General features: G+C 39.4%; 1 protein-coding gene and 1 pseudogene across 9 annotated transcripts in view; one reads left to right on the forward strand and one right to left on the reverse strand.

Moving 5' to 3' along the window:
• Positions 1-14,153, reverse strand: part of FRMD5 (FERM domain containing 5) — a 308,115-nt gene that overhangs the window by 97,716 nt on the left and 196,246 nt on the right. The gene's annotated exons all lie outside the window — the stretch shown is intronic.
• Positions 200-783, forward strand: LOC113909439 (annotated as a pseudogene).

Below are 14,153 nucleotides of genomic sequence, written 5' to 3' on the forward strand. Positions count from 1 at the left end.
TTGAATTCACAATAATAATCCACAAGTTTACCAATCCTCAGATCTACCATGTAAGTATTATAAAGGAAAATGGCAGGGACAATAGGAGAGCAATAATGAGGGAGATCTGACCTAGTTTGGCGTTTTGGGAAAGGTTCTGAGGAAGTGCTCTAATGTGCGGGAAGTATAGAAGATACCTAAGTGGACCTCTGCCAGCAGCATGTTCAAGGTAATTCAGAGGTCTGTGGGGCCAGTTAGCCTGAGTCTGCTCACCTTCAAAGTCTATGCATCACCTAAAAAGGACTTACCTCACAAAACTTCTACGAAGGTTAATGAGCTTTCACTCCATCCCTGAGGGTCAATCTAAATATGTGGAGGAGCCAAGGACCCCACTTGAAGAAAGCATTTCACATCTCTGACGTTACTGAGAGCCATTTACAAGTTGGTGTCAGGAAATGTACTCATAAACTCTGCAGAGCTTGGTTCAATGGGGGTTAGGCAGCTATGAATATCTCCAAAATGCACCTCCTGGATTTTTTCCTAGACTTGGTGTTATTGGTTTTGCTGGCATTGTTGGACTTCTTTTGCCTAGAAGTTCAAAAATAAAGAAGCTGGTGTATCCACCTGGATTCATGGGACTTGCTGCCTCTCTTTATTATCCACAACAAGCCATCCTATTTGTCCAGGTCAGTGGGGAGAAATTATATGACTGGGGTTTATAAGGATACATAGTCATAGAAGATTTGTGGAAGGAGAACTTTCAAAAAGCCAGGAAATGTGAAGAATTCACCTGGAAATAAATAGAATGCTCCATGCTCTGCCCATTTTAATCAGTTATAGGTAAACATTGGAAACTCCATGCAGTGAACCAGTTTCTACAGAAAAATGGCAGAGAAGTCAGTACTGAATATAGTAAATTGGCTTTCTTCTTCAGGACAAACTATACTAGGCTTCTTTTTTTATCTTGGGTGATGCCATACTGCAAGTGGACTAATCGGAAATACTTTCACCTAGAGATAATGTCTAGCCTTAGAACTCCTCGTTCTCAAGTTGCTATTTATGTACATAATTAAAATTCCAAATTAAAAAAAAAAGATACCTAAGTGAAGGTAGGGTGGACGGAAGAGCCCTCTAGACAGATAAAAAACAGATTTGCAAAGTCCTTGAATCAGAAAGGAATGAGGCACATTCAAGGAACTGGAAGAACAGGGTAGTTGAGTGCAGAGTGCGTCAGATGTGGAATGTGGGGAAGAGATAGAGGTCAGATGGTGCAGAGCCCTGGAGACAATGTCAAGGATGTAAAATGTTATCCTAAGAGCAAAATAAGCCACTGAAAAGTTTTTAAGCAAAGGAATGGCAGGATCAGACTGTGAATGATCAGAAGGGCATAAGATTATGGGAAGGAGTCTAGTTCTGAGGCTCTTTCAATGGCCCTGGCAAGAGATGAGAAGTGAATGGATTTGACAGTTGTTTAGGAAGTAAAATGGATAGGACTTGGTGATGGAAGAACCATGAAGAGTAATGAACAGGAGGCTCATTGGGTAGATATAAGTCCCATTTACTGAGATAGTGCTTGTCTAAGAATTCTTCTCTAGAGAAGATGGGGGAAAAACATATTCTCTTTCTTCGCAGAAATAGAATCACCAACTAAAGCTTATACAAGCTTTAATGAATGTCATTAACAGTAAGATTGGGTGAAGTCTTAGAATCATCTTGTATTCTAGATAAGAAAGAAAATTATCTTACAGCAGTAGAAAAGATAACTGATAAGGATGTCAGAGAACTTTATAAAATGCCATATAATGGATCTGATTAAAGAAAGCATAGATCTCAAGAATTTTAAAGTAGTGAAGAAAAGCTTTTACTTAGAGAAAAATTAAATGCTTTTCTTTTTAAAGATTTATTTATTTTGAGAGACTGAAAATGAGAGGGAGAGAGAGAGAGCGCACATGACAGGGGGGAGGGCCAGAGGGAGAAGCAGACTCCCTGCCAAGCAGGGAGCCCGATGCGGGACTCGATCTTGGGACTCCAGGATCATGACCTGAGCTGAAGGCAGTCGCTTAACCGACTGAGACACCCAGGCGCCCCAATTAAATGCTTTTATATAGAATGAAGCCAGGACACTACAGCTTTTAACCTTTTTTTTTTTTTTTTTCCATCCATTACTGTTTTTCTGTGGAGAAAATGAAAAAGAAGCACCAGAGGGTATCTTAAAATTTCTGGAAAGGCATTACTTATGGGAAAACCTGGTAATATTAACCTAGTTCTCACTAAATGTTATGAAGAAAGTCTCTGACAGATACCATTTTGTAACTCTTGAACAAGGGACCAGCTAAAAATACCAAACTGAGACTGAATTGGTCTCTGCTTAGACAAAGCCATGGACTAGAAAATGACAGAAAACTGCAGGTGTCCAAATATAGCATGCAGACTGTGGATTATCTAAGACAAGACTACTGAGGTTTGCATAGGATTCACAGAATTGGGGGGAAAGCCTCCTGGTCCTATATACAGGGAAGCTGCCAGCAATCCTTGCTTTCTTTTTGGAGGACTCAATTTTTATACTTCACTGGAGGAGAAATGGAATTTCAGTATGTATCCCCCCCTAAGAAGTTCTTAAAGATACTTTGGTTTTTCATGAATTATACTTAAGTGGTGTTTTTTAAAGAAAGAAAACAGAAAAGAAAAAGAAAGAAAAAGAAAATTATTATCTTACAATAGACTTCTGGTATGTTTCCTGAAGAATGGAAAGTAATGTTTATTTATCAGGGCATATGACTTAATATTTAAAATATTTATTAATTGATGCTAAACTTTACTTGGAAATGTAAAACTTATTTCAAAAAGAAAAAAGATTCACTTGCAAACTTAATTTCCTAAAGTTTATTTTTCAAATCTTCTCGTTTTTTTAAGATAATCTTTCCCTTCTCATTACCCTGGGAATGGATGCATCTAAATATAACCAAAACAGGTGCTTTCTGTACATTTTTGTCCTAGTCTTCGGGGCAAATCTTAACTTAGATCAATAATGGGAATTTTCTGTATCTTCTTCATAGGGCCTTTGACTATTTTAAAAAGAGAATGCTACTGTGAAAGGTACTCATGGATAACTCTTTATGTCTCCAGTCTATAGCCTAGATCGGACTGTCTTCATCTCTTAAAAGAATTTTCGGAAAACTTGAATCATGTAGAAGATTTTTTTACGTGTAAAAAATCATGTAAAAGGCAGGAGTAGCCTGTCACTTTAATAACTTCATAGTACAGGTCTATAGTAATGGCTAAGCTAGTAAAGTCTGAATAAATCAGAGATGAAACATACCAGGGACATGGAAGAAATGACACTGGAGGACTGATTCCGATAAGAACCAAGCAATTACAATGGCAGTCTGTACAGGAAATCCACTCTCAGGGGAATTAGGTGTGATTTTAGAAGCTGAATTGTATTTATTCATCACTTCTGATAAAGTTAGGAAAAGGCATATTTAAAATGGGGAAAGTCACTATACCAAGGACCACACTCACTAGGCTCGTCTGTGATTTGCCTATAAAATCAGTCTCAGAAACATTATGTTTGAGGTAAATACCCCTGCAGAGAATCAGCAGGATAATGAAGACCATCCTTCCTAATATCCTGTTCATATAAGACTTCTTTCTTCTTTTATCTCTCGAACATTTAAAGCTGACTTATTTTAAAATTCCTTTCAGATTGCTCTATTATCAGCAGGATCTTGGTTCTTCTATCTGCAAATGGTTTTGTTGTTGTCTTCTGTGAGCACATGTCCAATGAGAGCTGCTTTTCTTAAGACTCTTCCTGGAGCCCTGATTTCAGAAGTTATCTGAACTGAGAGGCTGTGAGGATAGGTTTTTTTTTCCTAGTCCTTAGACCAGTTTTCCTATTAGATTTCTTGGCTTTGGGCTTCTGCACTTTACAAGTAGTACAAATTTGGGCCCCAACTCTAGGTGTGGCTTAGCTTAGGACTCTGATTTTTCAAGGATGACTCTTTTTTCACCCAATGTCTATATGGGCTGCCCAATTCTGTGCCCCATTCCCTGGCCACTGAATGGACTATTCCACAGAATGGACAGTCCCTTCTGGCCCATGGCTTTAGGCAAGAAGCTCAGGTTCATCTCCTAGCCACTCATAAGGACGTACTGTCTTAATTTCAGCCACTTGGGGACACATTTCAAATTCCATATTCTCTTCAGTAGAAAAGTATTGATCTGGTTTTCCCCAATCAGCTGTAACAATGCCATCCTATCTCCTCCAAAAGTCTGTCACAGTCACCAAAATTCACAACTGCCAAATCACTAAGATTTCATATTTCATTTAAAGAAGTCTGAAAATGTTTTTAGGTGCAATATGATTCAGTCAAAAACCACACTGGCCTGGGAGTCCAGAGACATGCGCTCTTGTCTAAGTCTAGTCCTAAATAAGCTGTGTGACTAAATTTGTTGTTCATTTTGGGTTTCAGGAGAGAAAAAGAAGAATTTGGAATTGAAACAGAGAGGGACTCTTTCAGCTCTAAAATGCCATGATTCTATGGAATACTATCTTTCATCTACTGGAGCCTCATGGGAGGCCATAGTGTGGTACAGCATTTGCTTGAGAGAAGGTGAGGATAATTTATAAGGAAGTCCCTGGATCCCAGCTTCCCAGAATTATGCAGCTCCTCCTTCTTTAAAATAGCTACAAGACACATTACCATTTCAAACACTGTTGCCTGTGACAGGTGATCTCAGAAATATTAGGAGGTAGACAAATTCTGTTTTTTGTTTTCTTTTTTAATGTCAGGCTCAGTAAGTAAACATTAACAGTTTGAACACACTATTCAGCATTCCCTATTCATTTTTCATGAATTTATACAACATATCAAAGGGATAATATGCTCTACTCCTTTGTTCTCTCAGAATTGCAGACAGACTCATTTTCCTCTGTCAGCAAACCTGAAAGCTAGAGTTGTAGTTTAGTTGTAAGAATATCTCATGGAGGTGTGGACTTGGAAGATGGTGGAAGAGTAGGAGGACCCTAGGCTCACTTTGTCCCACAGATACAACTAGATAACCATCAAATCATCCTAAATACCCCAGACATTGACCTGAAGACTGGTAGAACTCTACAAGTAAAGGTAAAAAACAGGCCACCTCAATGAAGGTAGGGAGTGCTGAGATGTGATTTGGGAGAAATGGATTGTGGCTGCTATGGTGGGGAGGGAGCCATGATCACAGAGAAGGGCAAGAGACAGACTAGCACACAGTGGAGCACATGAAGAAAAAGAATCCCCACAGCAACTGGCATGGGAAGTGAGAGGGCCTGAACATCGTGAGTTCTTGTAGTCAGGGGGGCTTAAAGCCTGGAGTTTTGAAGGTCAGCAGGCATGACTGAGTAGAGTCCTGGGGGCATTGTACTACTCTTGGAGAGAAGATAAGGAAACAATCCACAGACATATAGTGTGGAAACAGTGATCTGAAGAGCATCTGGGACACACAGTGGGGAGGTTATTTGCTCATCTCAGAGTGCATCCCAGAGAGACAGTATTCACAGAGAGACCCCTCTAGGAACAAAGGAACTAGCTGGTGCCATTTCCCTCCCCCACCCCTCATCATAATCACAGAGCCACCTGTGGGAACCAGCACAACGCCAACACTCACTACCTAACATGCTTATGCCAAGCCTGCCCTCCCATGCTGTGGTGGAACCACCTCTCCTAGTCATGTCTGCCTCAGTTCCAATGTGGGGGCCGTCTCCCCCAGAAGACTGGCCCAAGACCCCACTCAACACCACATCTCCCAACCAGGGAGTTTTGTGGAGCCTTGGTTCTGGTGGTGGTGGTGACAGGTCTCATTTCACAAGCAGACCAGAGCACATCTGTTAAAACACACCACATTCAGGCCAGAGACCAAACACTGTTCACAAAAGGAAAAGAGCACCTCTGCAGATGAATAGCCTGAAGGATAAAGCAGCCAGGACACAACAGCAGAACACACACAGCACACATTAGAGATACTCCTGGAAGCACCAGGCCCTGGGTAACAGGGGACACTCTACTGCAGAGCACTACAGGACCTCTCCTTCATAAAGCCATTACCCTCAAGAAGAGGAGACACAGTTGACTTTTCTAACACAGAGAAACAGGCACAGAAACAGACAAAATAAGAAGACAGAGAAATTTATCCCAAATGAATGAACAGGACAAGGCCAAGGCCAGAAAACCAAGGTAAACAGATATAAGTAACATATCTGATGAAGTATTTATATTTTTTAATGATTTAGTTATTTATTTGAGAGAGAGCACATGAGTGGGGGGAGGGGAGAGGTAGAGGGAGAGAATCTCCAGCAGATTCCCCACTGAGTGTGGAGCCTGATGCAGGGCTTGATCTCATGTCCCTGAAATCATGACCTGAGCCAAAATCAAGAGTTGGATGCCTAATTGAATAAGCCACCCAGGCGCCCCAATCTGATGGACTATTTAAAACAATGATTATAAGGATACTCACTGGACTTAAGAAAAGAGTGGAAGACATCAGTGAGACCCTTAACACAGAGATTAAAAAAAAAAAGAACCAATTAGAGGTGAAGAGTACAATAAATGAGATTAGAAACACACTTGATGCAATGAATAGCAGGCTGGAAGAAGCAGAGGAATGAATTAATGACCTCTATAGAAGATGGAGTAATGGAAAGTAATCAAGATGAACAAAAGAGAAAGAAAAGAATTATGCAAAAATGAGAACAGACTTAGAGAACTCAGTGACTCTATCAAATGTAATTTCACATTATAGGAGTCCCAGAAGAAGAGAGAGAAGAGAGAGCAAAAAATTTATTTGAAGAAAATAATAGCAGAAAATGACCCTAATCTGGGGAAGGAAACATATATCTAGATCCAGGAGGCAAGGAAAACCCCCAACAAAATCAACAAAAGCAGATACACACCAAAGCATATTGTAATTAAATTGGAAAAATATAGTGATAAAGAAAAAATTTTAAAAGCAGCAAGACAAAAGAAGACATTAACTTATAAGGGAAACCCCATAAGGCTAGCAGGTGACTTTTTAGCAGCAACTTTCCAAGCCAGAGGGAGTGGCAAGATATACTCAAAGTGCTGAATGGGGGGTGGGGGAGTGATTGGCTAGTTCAGTTGTAGAGCATGTGATTCTTGATCTTGGGGTCATGAGTTCAAGCCTCATGTTGGGTGTAAAGTTTACTTAAAAAATTATTCTCTTCAAAGTGCTGAACGTGAAAAATCTGCAACCAAGAATACTCTATCTATCAAGGCTATCATTCAGAATAGAAGGGGAGATAAAGAGTTTCTAAGACAAACAAAAACTAAAGGAGTTCATGACCACTAAACCAGCCCTGCAAGAAATATTAAGGGGACTCTTTGAGTGGAAAGTAAAGACCAAAAATAAGTATGAAGGTAAGAAACACAAAAGCAGTAAAAATGAATATTTCTGTAAAAAAAAAATCAGTCAAGGAACTCACAAAATAAAATGATGTAAAATGTGAAAACATATACCAAAAACATGGGGAGGAGAGGAGTAAAGAACGGGTTTACACTTAAACAACCATCAACTTAATGTAGACTGCTATATGTAGAAGATGTTATATACAAACCTAATGGTAACCATTCATCAAAACCCACTAATAAATATGCAAAGAATAAAGAGAAAGAAATCCAAATATATCCAAACACATAAAGAAAATCAGCAAACCATGAAAGAAAGAAAGGATTAGAGAAAGTCTTCAGAAACAACCACAAAACAAATGATAAAATGACAAGAAATACAAATCTATCAATAACTTTGAATGTAAATGGCTAAATGCTCCAATCAAAAGACAAAGGGTGACAGAATGGATAAAAAAAAAGATCCATCTATATGCTGCCTACAAGAGACTCATTTGAGACCTAAAGACACCAACAGATTGAAAGAGAGAAGATGGAGAAACATCTATCATGCAAATCTAAGTCAAAAGAAAGTCAGAGTAGCAATACTTGTATCAGACAAAATAGACCCTTTTTTTTTGTGAGTAAAGCAATGGAAGTTTATTAAGTGAAGATACTGAAAAAACTCTCAAGAGTGAGAGGGGTCCCAACAGGGCTGCCAATGAGGGTCTTTAGTGCTGGTCTTTTATAGAAAGCTAACCAGAGAACTTAAATCCTTTTAACATCTCTATTGATAACCCTTCAATGGCTTACTTCCTTTTTAGGGGCCGGTCATTCTTTGTTAGTCACAGGTAATTATCATAAAGACACCCACCCCACACACCTAGGGCAGGGCCTCTAAAACAAAGACTGTAACAAGAGACAAAGAAGGACCCTATATAATAAATAATTAAGAGGACAATCCAACAAGAACATATAATAATTATAAATATTTATGCACTCCACATAGCAGTACCCAAATACACAAAACTGTTCATAACAAAGGAACTAATCAATAATCATACAATAGTAAGGGACCTTAAAACCCCACTTATATCAATGGATAGATCATCTAAACAGAAAATAAACAAGGAAACAGAGGCTTTGAATGACACACTAGACTAGATGGATTTAACAGATGTATTCAGAACATTCCATCCTAAAACAGGATACACATTCTCTGCAAACGCATATAGAATCTTCTCCAGAATAGATCATATATTGCATACAGAAACACCTCAATGCCTGTCAGAATGGCTAAAATTAACAACACAGGAAACAACAAATGTTGGTGAGGATGTGGAGAAAGGAGAACACTTTTGCACTGTTTGTAGGAATGCAACCTGGTGCAGTCGCTCTGGAAAACAGTATGGAAGTTCTGCAAAAAGTTAAAAATAGAACTACCCTATGACCCAGCAATCACACTACTGGGTATTTACCCAAAAGATATAAAAACCCTGATTTGAAGGGATACACACACCTTTATGTTTACAGCATTATTTACAATAACCAAGTTATGGAAGGATCCCAAGTGTCTATTGACTGATGAATGGATAAAGAAGATGTGGAATATTATTCAGCCATAAAAAAGAATGAAATCTTGCCATTTGCTATGACATGGCTGGAGCTAGAGAGCATAATGCTAAGTAACCTAAGTCAGTCAGAGAAAGAAAATACCATATGATTTCACTCTTATGTGGAATTTAAGAAACAAAAACTAGCAAAGGGGAGGAGGAGAGTAAGACAAATCAAGGAATAGGCTCAATTATAGAGAAGAAACTAATCGTTACCTGAGGGGAGGGCCGGGGAAGTGATGAGTGAAATAGGTGATGGGGATTAAGGAGTGCACTTGTCCTGATGAGCATTGGGTGATGTATGGAAATGTTGAATCGCTATATCGTACACCTGAAACTAATATTACATGGTACGTTAACTGGAATTAAAATTTATTTTTATTTTATTATTTTTTTAAAGATTTTATTTATTTATTCGACAGAGAGAGACACAGTGAGAGAGGGAACACAAACAGGGGGAGTGGGAGAGGGAGAAGTAGGCTTCCCGCTGAGCAGGGAGCCAGATGCGGGGCTCGATCCCAGGAACTTGGGAGCTTGACCTGAGCTGAAGGCAGACACTTGATGACTGAGCCACCCAGGCACCCCTGGAATTAAAATTTAAAAGGAATATCTCATGGAAATAAAATTAGCTTCACAGAATAGTATAACACTACCTCCTCTGTCCCACCCCCCATCTTCTTCCTCTCCCATCAGGCAATGTGTGTAGTTACACGAACAAGCACTGTGTGCAACTCAAACGGTTACCTAAGCACATAAGGGGCAACATCTGGGGCACCAGTTGGCAGGCACAGAGCAGACACCAGAACAGGACTGAATTGAGGCTCCCAGAGCTTTCCTAGGGCCTATAGCACCTATTACCTCAAAATCCTTGCCACAACCACTCCCATGTGCTATGGAGAACCTTATTTGTGCATCTCTTCTCAAAAGTTAATCCACAGATACACTTAAACCCAGAAAGAAAAAAAAAATAAAGATGACTGTAGGATAACTTGAAGATGATGGTCAATGATTTTGATTGCATCCCATATGATGGAAATTAGTTAGGAAAAGTACTAGATTCAGAATTTGGAAATCATGGGTTCTAGTGTCCTCTCTGCCTGTAACTATGAGACCAAGGCCAAATGACCTAGCATCCCTGGGTCTCAGTTTTTTCATTTACAAAATGAGTTGGTTTGACAAAATGATTTCTAATGCATTTGTCAGTTCTAAAATTCTATTAGTTTATGATAAGGTTTCTAAGAACTAAGAAAGCATGGTTTATGTTAGAGACCAGTCTCAGCTATTACAGGAAGAACATTAAAAAATATTGATACCAGACCCCACTCTAGACCCTTACAAGGCTTGGGAAGTGGTTTGGAAAGCTCCTCAGAAGGTCCTGATGATAAACCAGAACTGGACCACTGGTCTTAAGCTAACAGAATACTCTGGACTGTTTGACCAAAAGGATAATAATAAACTGGCTGGGTCCACCTCAGAGGTAATCAGCAACTGACATTCTGTGGGGATAATTAGTATTCACATTAGTGAATGGAGAAAAGTTTATTTAATTTGCAAATAATAGTAAACTTGGGAGGGAATCAGTACTCCAATTTTAGAGATGGAAGGAGTGGCTGGAAACCAATAGTATAAAGATCAAAGAGGGAAGACTCAAGACAGTGCCCCTGAAGAAAGAAAAACCTCACTGAGGTGAAGTTGGCAAGGCTATAGGTCAGAAAAACACCAAAGTGTCAGAGTGGATAACAAACTGACCAGGAACCAGAACATTAGCACTGGACCTAGGGCTACATGTAGGAATTGGATAAGGCCATCCTTACTTTGGTTCTCAAGAATTTTGGTTACAACACTTTAGTTAAATAACACCAGGCCTCCAAGAACAGAGTTCAAATTTCTTGCCATGGCATAGTAACTGTGAGTAACTGCATAAGGTACAAATTTCACTGCTAGCTCTTCACTGCACAAATAATAATGGCAGTAACAGATGTGCATCATCATCAATGACAAATTGCATCACTTCTTTCTAAGTCTGCGGCTGACTGGTCATTATGCATGTGTTATTCAGTTCACACACAAGACATCCAAGTGTCTAGTGGGGCTGTGTCCTTGTATTCCAATGATAAACCCAAAAGTGGACAATGGAAAAAATGGAACTGGCCAACAAAGATGAATGTGCAGCAAAGAAACAAATAGTGATAACACTGGAATGTAAACAGAATTTAGAAGAATTAGTGAGCTGTAGAATTGTGGATGCTGCGGCTATTTGAGAGGCTCTAGATAAGCACCAGAAGAACTTTGTGAAGGCAAGCCAATCAGCATGAATGAGCAAAGTGGCTGTGATGAAAAGTATGAAAATGTCCCAGGGGAAGTGATGCTGGCAAAAAACTTCACATTAAACGAACTCTTGGAGCTATTTCAGACATTGAAAGCACAAAAGATAAAATGTTGGAAGCTGATCCAAGTTAGAAAGGAGTGTGACAATTCACCAAGGCACAGAGACGATGTTTGCCCAGGATTGTAAGTTCTAGGACAAGAAGGAAGTAAGCACTGTTCAAACTACTCTGGATAAGTTTTTTTTACAAAGAAAGAAAATACTTTAATTCTTAAGGTTTTAAATTATAGTATCCTAGCATTAGTTTGACCATGTTCTTTCATTTCTATATATGTTTATAACCAAGAGGAATATTATTTTAAATGTTTTGACACACACTTATGTATCATGATTTTTCCATTGATTATTAAGATCATATGATAGAATTTCAGCTTGCATAGTTATTTTTATAGTCATACTACCATGCAAAGCAAAAACTGCTGGTATTTAGGAGTCATGGGGTGAGTTTCTCATTATACTAAGTATTTCGGTTTAGACATTACCACCAAGGACTGACATGGAGAACTCAAAGATGATAAAAATAGTAAGTAAGAGGCTGAAAAAACAGCCAAACAAAAATGTGTGAGGAAATTGAGAGATTTTTGTAACTGAAAAGAAGGCTGAAGTGGTAATTTAACTATGGCTCACTTTCAGTGACTTTTACATAAGGGATACCAACTAGTTGTTATATACTTCCACTAAAGACTGAACAAATTAAAAACTATTTATTTATTTATTTAAAGATTTTATTTATTTATCTGAGAGAGAGAAGGAGCAGGGGGAGGGGAAAAGAGAGAGGGAGAAGCAGACCTCCACTGAGCAGGGAGCCCAACATGGGGCTCCGAGATCATGACCTGAGCCGAGGGCAGATGCTTAACTGACTGAGCCACCCAGGTGCCCCAAAAAACAATTTTAAATGCAATATAATGGATCTGGGTTAACTGAAGAATGAACTTACAAACACTGAAAAAGGTATCATATATCAGAACATTTTCAAAGAGAGCTGTGTAATATTCTTTCTGGAAGTCCTAAAATGTAGAATCAGTTCTTATCCATGGAATGATTTAAGTTTTGAAGACAGGCAATGGAAGATGGACTATATAACCTTCCAAGGTCTCCACCAGAGCTAAAATACTATGATTTATTGATTGATTGATTTCTTTTTTACCATTGTGGGACTTTATCTTACCCTAAGCTGCCAATTATTTCTAAGCACTGTACTTAAATTGTTCTTTGCTTTGTACCTTCGGCTTTCTTTGTCCCAGATCCTCTCTAGTTAAAGGGCATTATATTATGGAGTAGAACTCTGATGGGAAAGCAAAGCTGCAGAACAACACTGTCTTCTGTGAGGTTCTATGATGGGGACTGTAGTACCTTTGATGTACACAGCTTCCACAGCATCAGTGAAACCATACAAATCAGCCCTGAGTGCCTGGGACAGATCTTTCTACTGCTACATTCTGTGTACTCAGACTGGCACTGCTCCAGAGCCCCAGTGTGGGTCTGAAGCACGGATACTCATTACAAAAATCCATTGCCAAACCACGCTTATGAACACCCTCCCAGGACAAGGCATTTACAGTGAGGACACACAGGGACCTTGTGTGTTCTCTTCAATACTGACAATCTTGAGCTATAATCCAGACAATTGTTGCCACAAGAAATCCACAATCTCATCACCACTAAGAATTATCAGGGCTACAAGGTGAGGGAATACTTGATTTTTTTTCTCTGCTTTTTTTGTTCTTTAAATTTCTTTATTGTTATGTTAATCACTATTACATTACATCATTAGTTTTTGATGTAGTGTTCCATGATTGATTGTTTGTGCATAACACCCAGTGCTCCACGCAGAATGTGCCCTCTTTAATACCCATCACCAGGCTAACCCATCCCCCCAGCCCCCTCCCCTCTAGAACCCTCAGTTTGTTTTTCAGAGTCCATTGTCTCTCATGGTTCATCTCCCCCTCCGATTCCCCCCCTTCATTCTTCCCCTCCTGCTATATTCTTTTTTTTTTTCTTAACATATATTGCATTATTTGTTTCAGAGGTACAGATCTGTGATTCAACAGTCTTGCACAATTCACAGAGCTCATCATAGCACATACCCTCCCCAATGTCTATCACCCAGCCATCCATCCCTCCCACCCCCTGCCACTCCAGTGACCTTCAGTTTGTTTTCTGAGATTAAGAATTCCTCATATCATTGAGATCATATGATACATGTCTTTCTCTGATTGACTTATTTCGTTCAGCATAACACCCTCCAGTTCCAAACACGTCGTTGCAAATGGCAAGATCTCGTAACTTTTGATGGCTGCATAATATTCCATCATATATATATACCACATCTTCTTTATCCATTCATCTGTCAATGGACGTCTTGGCTCTTTCCATAGTTTGGCTATTGTGGACATTGCTGCTAAACATCGGGGTGCACGTACCCCTTTGGATCACTACATTTGTATCTTTGGGATAAACACCCAGTAGTGCAATTGCTGGGTCATAGGGCAGCTCTATTTTCAACTTCTTGAGGAACCTCCATACTGTTTTCCAGAGTGGCAGCACCAGCTTGCATTTCCACCAACAGTGTAGGAGGCGTCTCCTTTCTCCACATCCCCGCCAACATCTGTCTTTTCCTGACTTGTTAATTTTAGCCGTTCTGACTGGTGTGAGGTGGTATCTCATTGAGGTTTTGATTTGGATTTCCCTGATGCCGAGAGATGTTGAGCATTTTTTCACGTGTCTGTTGGCCATTTGGATGTCTTCTTTGGAAAAATGTCTGTTCATGTCTTCTGCCCATCTCTTGACTGC

This window comes from Zalophus californianus, chromosome 6, assembly GCF_009762305.2.
Source record: "Zalophus californianus isolate mZalCal1 chromosome 6, mZalCal1.pri.v2, whole genome shotgun sequence".
NCBI lineage: Eukaryota > Metazoa > Chordata > Mammalia > Carnivora > Otariidae > Zalophus > Zalophus californianus.